Source organism: Pteropus alecto, unplaced genomic scaffold (assembly GCF_000325575.1).
Source record: "Pteropus alecto unplaced genomic scaffold, ASM32557v1 scaffold87, whole genome shotgun sequence".
Classification (NCBI taxonomy): Eukaryota; Metazoa; Chordata; class Mammalia; order Chiroptera; family Pteropodidae; genus Pteropus; species Pteropus alecto.
This window is the reverse complement of record NW_006443225.1, coordinates 5,646,875-5,655,867: the sequence shown is the minus strand read 5'-3', so window position 1 is coordinate 5,655,867 and position 8,993 is coordinate 5,646,875. Positions and strand designations below refer to the sequence as shown.

The 8,993-nt window shown below is 33.6% G+C and overlaps 1 pseudogene; it reads right to left on the bottom strand.

Moving 5' to 3' along the window:
- Nucleotides 1-571: 571 nt before the first annotated feature.
- LOC102885795 lies at nucleotides 572-1,297 on the bottom strand (annotated as a pseudogene).
- Between the last annotated feature and the right edge of the window lie 7,696 nt (nucleotides 1,298-8,993).

Sequence of the window (8,993 nt, the reverse complement as noted above, 5' to 3'; positions counted from 1 at the left end):
TAAGACTGGGACTCAGATGAGGATGACAGAACAGAAACTTCTCTTCTCATGGAAGCATTACTTCATTACCATGTAGCGTCAGGTGTGGCCGATGAGAACTTATTTACCCATTTAAATATTATTTCTAAGGAAACTTAGTTATTTTTTACATACAGAAAGCTTTTAGAATCTTCTCTTTATCTTTGGGGATTTTCACAAAAATTTCACAAAAATAATTCTAAGAATGGATTTTGTTTATAATTTTGTTTCAGTGTCTAGTAGCCTTTTAATCTGAAGACCTTTAACTCATTTCTTGTATACTCTTCTCAATTCCATTTTCATGTAACTTTTCCTCACAACACTCAAATTCCTTTTATATTTTCAGCCTGAAATTTTGGGTTTAAAATCTGGGAGACAGTTTCATTAGTATCTCTGATCACTACTGTGCCATTTTCCTTACTAAATTTTAAGATCAGTTTTTTAAGTTCAGTGATGAAAGCTATCAGAAGTATATTCTTCTGAAAATTATTTTTTTCTTAGGAAAAAAAGGAAAATCAACACCCTTTCAGCATAGCTGTAGATGCTGTGGCAGTCAAGCCTCTCTGCAGACACAGACAGTCCATTCGTAGGTCAAGTCACTCTCTGGATCAGCCAGATTGCAGTCTGGATGATCCTCATCACCCTCCAAATCCAAGTCATCCATTTCCGGGAACAAAGACTCATCTACCTTCACATTTTCCGGCATCCTCTAAGCACTGATATCAGAGGTGTCAAGATTATGATCTGTTTCAAATAGCTGTTTCCCACTTACTTTTTTCTTGCTTGTTCTTTCATTCGTTTCTTTTTAATTTCCAAGAGTTCTGCATCGTACTTGGCCTTCCAACTTAAGAAATTCTCAACTGTTAACAGGTGTGCCATGAAATAATTGTGTTTCAGCTTCTGCTTCTTTTTCTTTCTTTTCTTCTCTTCTAGTTTTTATTTTATCTATTTCATTTAATTTTTCTTGCACCGCTGTCACTAAAGATCATCACCATATCAAGGTTTCTTCTGCCTGTAATGCTAATAATTTTGAAATGCTTGAGACATCATTATCTTCTTGATTTTCCTGGGAGAATATTTCGTAAATAGGGGCTTCACCTGGATGCTTTTCACTGTATGTAAACTTGAGGGTAGTCTGGACAGTTTCATCATTTTCTCCAGCCTCAGATGTCACAGTCCTGGTGAAGCTGGTTGGATTTTCGGATAATACTGTAAAGGAGTTGGAGTAGATGGATTCCAGAGCCTCCAGCTCATTGCACTGCTCCTCGCTGTAAACTGTCAGTCATCCTGGCCCACGGATCACTCAGACATCCAGGCGGCGCGCTGCCACCTGCACAGCCGCCACGCCAGCACAACGCGCAGTGGCTGGGCAGGCGCAAGCGCAGTCTTCTACTATGCCATTTTAAATTCCTGGCAGCCATATTTTAATTTCTGAGAATTTTCCTTATGATTTAAAAAAAATCATAAAAATCTGTTTTTATTTTATGGCTATAAATTCTTTGACTCTTTGGGCACATGGTGACTATGTCAGTTGCTTATTTTACTCTAGAATATGACATCAGGCAGGGACACTTCAAATCAGGATAAGAAGTCCTTTACTCTGACATGTTCAATTATTTAAAAGTCACACTAGAATCCTAGCTACCTCTAGGCAGATTAGTTCATTTATTTTAGAGTATGGTCCTTCAGTTTTCTTCTTATGGTGTTAATTTCAAACTCAGGGTCATGCTACATTTATGGGACCTTAACACATCATGGACCGACACATCATGGATGTTGTCAAACATGACATCATTTTTTTGTCTCACTGGCTAGTGCCCCTTGTATGTACCTGCTGACTCTGGCGGCTTTTCATAGAGCCCCCAGTAAAATAGCCCTGGATATCACCTTTTAAACTAATTCTCTGTTTATTCTGACTTGTATTATTTCTGCTTTGTTTCATCTGTCACCACACCCATGTCTGTTTTTTATCTTTCAGAATTATATTAATACTATTAGTTTATGGTTGGCCTTCACTTATATTTTGTTGCTATTGTGGGTTTATTCACATTTATACGCCTTTATTTTCATTTCAATGATGTTTTGTAAGAGCCAGAAAGCATATGAATGTTCTTAGGCCACCATCTTGAACTAAGAGGTATCAGAACTAAGAAAAACGTTAAATGGTATTTTTAGAAACAAAATCTGAAGTAGTAAAGCCACACCCAGAAAAGAAGCAAGGTAATTAAGTAGACTATACTTCCTGGAAGAAACAGATTTGTAACAGAGTTGGCAAAACTGTTAAGAGTAGGAGTTGCTCAAAACCACAACAACACAAACATAGGAAGCCACAGGGGAGTGAAGGGGGAGGTTGGGGGGGTTGTAAGGTGACACAAGAATGTATAGGAAAGAAGGCTCTATCTGAGAAAAGGGTTAAAAAAAGATCCTTAGTGACAGGGGCTTTGAGTGCTATTTTTTTTTTGTTGTTAAAATAGATAACAATGAGGCTTTGTATATTCTTGAAAAGGAGGATGACAGGAAGAATGCAATGTTTGGAGAACATTATCATACCAGTTGTATAAGCAATCCACTGGATCAAAGACAGACTAGAGCAAGGGAAATGCCTGGGAGGTTGTTGATGTAGTCCAGGAGTGAGAGTCTAAGGAACTAGCAGAGGATTGTGGCTGGGAAGACAAAAAGCAAGAGGCAAACAAGTCCTCCTGCTGCTTGCTTTAGCTCCGTTTATTATGCTCTACTTCCAAAAAGAAAACAACAAAATAAGAACTATACAAAAAACGGAGAGTCTTAAACAAAATGTCATTATCTGTGAAATCAGAGTAGTAGATAAAATAGGTTAATATGATATTTTTTCTACTTTTCTATATTTAAAAAATGTATAAAATATAATAAAAGATTAAAGAGAAGGCACGAGACTTTTAACTGGTAGGTGTTGTACCTGCAAATGCACAGCATGGGTTCTAATCCCAGCTCTACAACTTGCGTACTCAAGTAAAACTGACAATTAAACTCTGTGTCACAGATACCTAATCTTTAAAATGAGGTCACAGAATTCTGGGGAAAATAAAATAAAGTGGAAAACCAAGGTTGCCTATTATAAGTATACGAGCCTTGCAAATTTTTTTTCCCAAAATATAAAGTCTTGCAGATAAATGAGGCATATCTTTATTTGTGCAAACTATTCATTAAAAATTGAGTATTTTACCATAATTTGTATTCATAAAAAATAGAGCTAAGGAAAACTACATGAACTAAAATAATTCTAATTTTAGAAAATACTCATTGAATTTTGATTCTTATGCCAATTAAAAAAGTAACATAATCATTTGACCATAACCCTTTCCTTTTCAATTCAACAAATACACTTGAATTACAGACGCATTATAGTTTTATATTTTAAATACTTCCAAGTGATCTAAAATCATCGTTTCTAAATCTCCAATATATGCAGTCACTAGCAAATGTTGTCCACACAGCTATTTCTGCTCTATAACACACTGATATGAGACCTTCTTTTGTTACATATTAGTTTTGAGGATAAAATTTTCTTCTTGAATTGACAAACTCTAAGGCGAGACCAAGAGTACCCAAGTTATTCAGATGTAGGAGGTAATTAACATAAAATACGGTACTATTTACATGGTTAATTTGCCCAATATTATTTAAATCAATTTGTGTTTTATGTCTAGGAAGTACAATATCACCAGAATACAAGATCTCACTTCTGTTCATTTTTTACTCATGTGAATGACTATTTAGAATAACTGTCAGTAGAAATTGCTATGGCAAACAGTGTGGGATTTCCTCAAAAATTTAAAAATTTAAAAATATGACTACCATTTAATCCAGCAATTGCACTTGGTATTTACGCAAAGAAAATCAAAACAAAATCTTGTTTTGATTGAAAAGACAAAACTGGTATTATTTACAATAGTCAAAATATGGAAACAACCTAAATATCCATCAATGGATAAATAGATTAAAAAATGTGATACTTGTGTGCGCGTGCGCGTGCGCGCGCACACACATACACACACACACACTCACACACTCACACACTCTCTGGAATATTATTCAGCCGTAAAAAATAAGACAATTTTGTTATTTGCCACAACATGAATGGACCTTGAAAGCATATGTCAACTGAAATAAGTAAAACAGAGAGAGACAAATATACACATACTGTACGATCTTATTTATATGAGGAATGTAAAAAAAAACAAACTAAAAAGCAAACCCAAAACTCATAGATACAGAGAACACATTGGTGTTTGCCAGAGGTCAGGGGTGGGGATGTGTGTAAAATGGGTGAAGGGAGTTAAATAAATAAATAAATAAATAAATAAATATAAATAAATATTATTGTATATACTCTAGAATAAATAAAATTAAAACAAATAAATCTGGCTAGTTAGGAGAAGAAAAAAAGGAAGAATTGCCATTAGTGCAATAGCAGCCTGGTTTTCATGTCCTTGTGTTGAAGGCTAAGAAAATCTTAGTTGGTTGTTCTCCATGGTAAACTGGAGGAAAAAATGAACTAACCAGTTAGGAAACTAGAGTAAATTTTTGCTTTACAGTTAGACAGTGTAGTTTCTTGAAGAGTTACCAAACCAAAATCTTCTGTGAATTATCAATTCTCAAAACATTAAAATTGATAAAATTATGTTTTCCTTGGTTGATTCCAAATAGTCATCAAGATTTTTTAGAGACTCACAATCATAATTATAATCACCAAGTACTATATTTCTATTAATTTACTAGAAACAAACAAAAAAAACAGTTCTGTATTAAAAGATGTCACTTAACTGACAGTATTACATTCGCCATAGTTTTATTTAAAACTTTAGAATTGAAGCAATAAGGCAATCAGAGCTGACTCTCTTTATTCAGAGGTTAACAAAATTAAATCTTTTAAAAGAAAAAGAACTTTGCCAGGAAACTGGCAAATGCCTGGCATATCTAAGGTGTTTTTTTGAGTCCAACAACTCATATACAGAATATCAATGAAGTCTAGTCAAGAACAGCATTTCTTCTACAAAAAAAGAATTTAAAATATGACTTGGGTATTTGAGTGAAAGTGTGAATTGAGCATTTGTTAATGAATCTTGTTTGCAGCATACGGAATGCATTTGGGCAGGATCTTGATTGGATAACTAAGGCTGCCTTGTGTCCTTGTTTCAGGCGTTAGAGAAACTACTTCATCTAGGTGCTAGATCTGGGTTGGTGTTGTTTGCTTATCAGGCTCTGTTGTGAAGTGTTCTGCAATTTATTTTGATTTGGTGCTTTTTCGCTATCTTGTTTCAATTTTATGCTCCATTATGAAAATGAGTGATAAAATTAATAAATTTATATAAGAATCACTGGGCTAATCCTTGAGCTGGTGATGATGGATTGCAATTTAGTAAACACTTGGAATTACTAATCAAAGGGTGGATTATCTCAGTGATATTTAAGTTTTATAGGTATACACTTACAACCTTTAGAAACCATTATTATCAAACATTCCTAGAAGAAAAATAACTGTTATTGTGAATGTGCCGCTGTCTAGTCCAAATCTGTTTTTTTTTTTTTCATTAAAATTGCTTTTGTGGCTCAGATATTTAGTAACTTTAGATTTCTGCAATGTGATTCTTGAGTTTTACCAGAGTAGAAGACAGCATGTGAATCAGCTTCACTAAGTATGCCTCCCAATAATACATTTTTACATGAACACCAATCTGTGTGCCACTGTAACACCTTAAATGTTTGTGCTCTTCTAAAGAGAAAGCTTTAAAAAAAACTTTAAGAAAAACAGCTTACTATAAAATGTGTATAAGGTTTATGATGGAGAGCCTCTCCTCAACAGTTCTCACTCATAAAAGCAATTGTATCAGAATGAATGCCAGTAAGGCTATTAAGTGGTTTCTGCCTGTCATTAATTTCACCCTGGCCAAGGGCAAATAAGTGATGGTCATATGGAACTTGCAGGAACCTTTAGTATCCCGATCCATCCTTTAAATATAAATAGTAATTCATCTTTCATGATGAAATGTTGAGACATCCCTTTCCGTTATCTCTTTTTGGTCATTTCCTGATCATGCGATTCTTTCACCAATAAGTAGGGGAGAATACTGGTAATATAAATAGTGCATTATTTTTTTTCTTCATATTTTCATGTTTCCAATTTTAGGAAGTAGGCATTATTACTCCTATTTTATAATTAAGCATGCCACAACTTTCAGAGAGGTTAGATGACTCCAAGAGAAAGAATGTCGTAGGGCCAACATTTTAGCTCATTGCCATATACAAACATCCACGTGCTTCCTTATATCATGGCAATTGTTTGGACTTAATATCTCAAGCTGTAGATATTTTTAGAATAAATTATAAACGGCTGATACAATATTAACATTTTGGGTATTGATCTTTACAGGGGTATTTGTGGGAGTCACAGATGCATGCATAGAGCGTGGCATGAGTGGTGGTAGAGTGCAATGGTCCAGCCTTGGCTACCATCTAAATCTCTTTTCTTTGTTCTTTTCATTTCTTCTTCCTCCACATAGTCCTTAACAATTGGACCCATGGAGCAATTAACTTTAATCGCTGAATTTGGGTGGTAAATAAAACATAAATTTGTAAGTGCCCTCGGAAATCATAAAAAGATAATATTTGAAAAGAATCATCCTCCCATTGATACAAAAATTTTAATAATCTATTAAAGATATACTTTTTTCTGTCACTCTCTGCTGAAAATAAGAAACTCATAAACTCATACTATTTCTCAAAAATTCAAGTGCAGTAATAACATGAATATGCTAAATCCTTTAGTTTTTTGGGGGATACATGCTTGGAATTGTTTGTCTAATATTTTTAGATACACTAGATCATATGGAAAGGAAAGGAAAGGAGATTAACTTTTATTGAGTGGACGGATGTACCAGACACTATGATACTTGATGCCCAGTATTTTACTTAATCCCTAAAACTGTTCTTCGGAAAGGAGTTAATATCCCCTTTTATAGATGAAGAGCCTTGGGTGCAGGTAGGCTAAGTTACTGGTCCAAATTAACAGAATGATAAAATATGTTTTATATAGGACTGTCTATACTTTCTCCTATGTAACTATATTATTGGGCTATGGTAATTAAAAGACTAAAGCTTTATTTTTTTTTTCCATTTCACTAGCTTTGAAGATACTGTTTCCTTTGAATATAATCATTTTCATACCTGGTAAATATATTAGGGAGATCCCTCTGACTTTTGACCAAATTTAAACTGATAACTTCAGAGTCGATGGTAGTCAGATAACAAAAGGTTTTTTTCCTACTTAACGTTAAATTCATTAATAACAATACCACAAAATTACTTCTGCCTAAAACCTCATAAAATAGGAACTAATCAAAGCAAACACACTTAACAGCTAATGATGATTTTAATTTAGCTGTAAATGCCTCAAAGGCTAGTAATTAGAGAGCAGTTATACGCTTTTTGTTTTGCAAAATAAATTATCACTGCATGTTTTGCGACAATTTTCTCTATTTAATTTTGCTAAAACTGGGTTCTCTGTGCAGAATTTGAAAACTGATCTAATGGCTTGATAACTTAGATAATCATATCACAATCAATTTTCTGTTTAAAGTAATGTCTCATGAAGATGTTTTGAACAATAAAACTGGCCACAAGTGTGTTATTAAACAACAAAAAGAGGCAAGTAAATGAACTCTTTGCAGCCCTTAATTGCATGACACTACTTACTTTAGATTTAATGGTTTGTTTGTTTGTTTGTTTGTTTGTTTGTTTAGCAATAGGGATGTAACTCATAGGGATGTGGCTCTAAACAGTGAAGGTTAACCTAAAATTGTATATTTTCCCCAAACTGACCTAATCATTGGTATTTTCTCTTTAGAATTTAGATCAGGAGCTCCAAAATTGCAAATCTAAATTTATATCAATGATTAAGTTATCCCCTTATATTTATACATGGCTAGTCTAGAGGTTTTAATAGAAGGGGTACCGGCAGGGAGTTTGTTCTACTAGATGTGAAGAATACTGAACTTAAAATTGAAAATAATGCCAACAATCATTCTTGAAGACAAAATTATTTTTAGGAGACCATTAAAAGAATGAGGATCAGATGCCATAATTTTGAACTCCAGAATGAGAAAAACGAAAGTATCCTTAAGAAAGATTGAAAGTAAATTGGTAGATGCAAGAAGAAAGAACTACATTTTGGATATTTAACTCTAGTAGCTGCTATTTCTTTCCCACTTCCAAATTAAAATAGTTTTTGCTTTTGTTTTTGCTTTATTTTGCAAAAGATATAAATAATAGACACTCATTTAAAAAGAATCAAATACTACATATTAAATAAGAAAAAAATATAAAGGCCATATGTAATCTCCAACCCTGGGATAAAATAAAGACAACCGACATAACTTTTTGATGACTATATGTGCTTTGCAATATATATATTGCAAAGCACACACACACACACACACACACACACACACACACACACACACATACAAATAAATTAATTTTTACATAAGGAGGCCATCACTGTTGTATTCTGAGAGAATGGCGTAGACCTGGAGCCGTGATACATATGATGTTATTGTTAATTTGGATTTTTTTTTTTTGGAAGATGTAAGGCCTTCCCTTATATCAGTATCACAGTTTCCATCTCCTCCTAAAGACATCAGGATATAAAATTTAATCATAACTAATATAGATATTTAATCTCATCTGTAATCTTGGGTCCAGTTGTTTTAGAAAAAGTTGGATCATATCAAATTTACTTTCTTCTCATTGCTTTTCTCATTTTTTTTGGTAAAGTCTGCTTAATATTCCATAGTGTGTATGCATCCCCATTTATTCAATGTTCCTTTATTGATGGTTCCAATTCTTAGCCACTATGAACAATAATGAAAGAAATATCCTTTTATATGTCCTCCCACTTGTTTTTCAACTTCCTACAGAATGAATACATAGGAGATGAA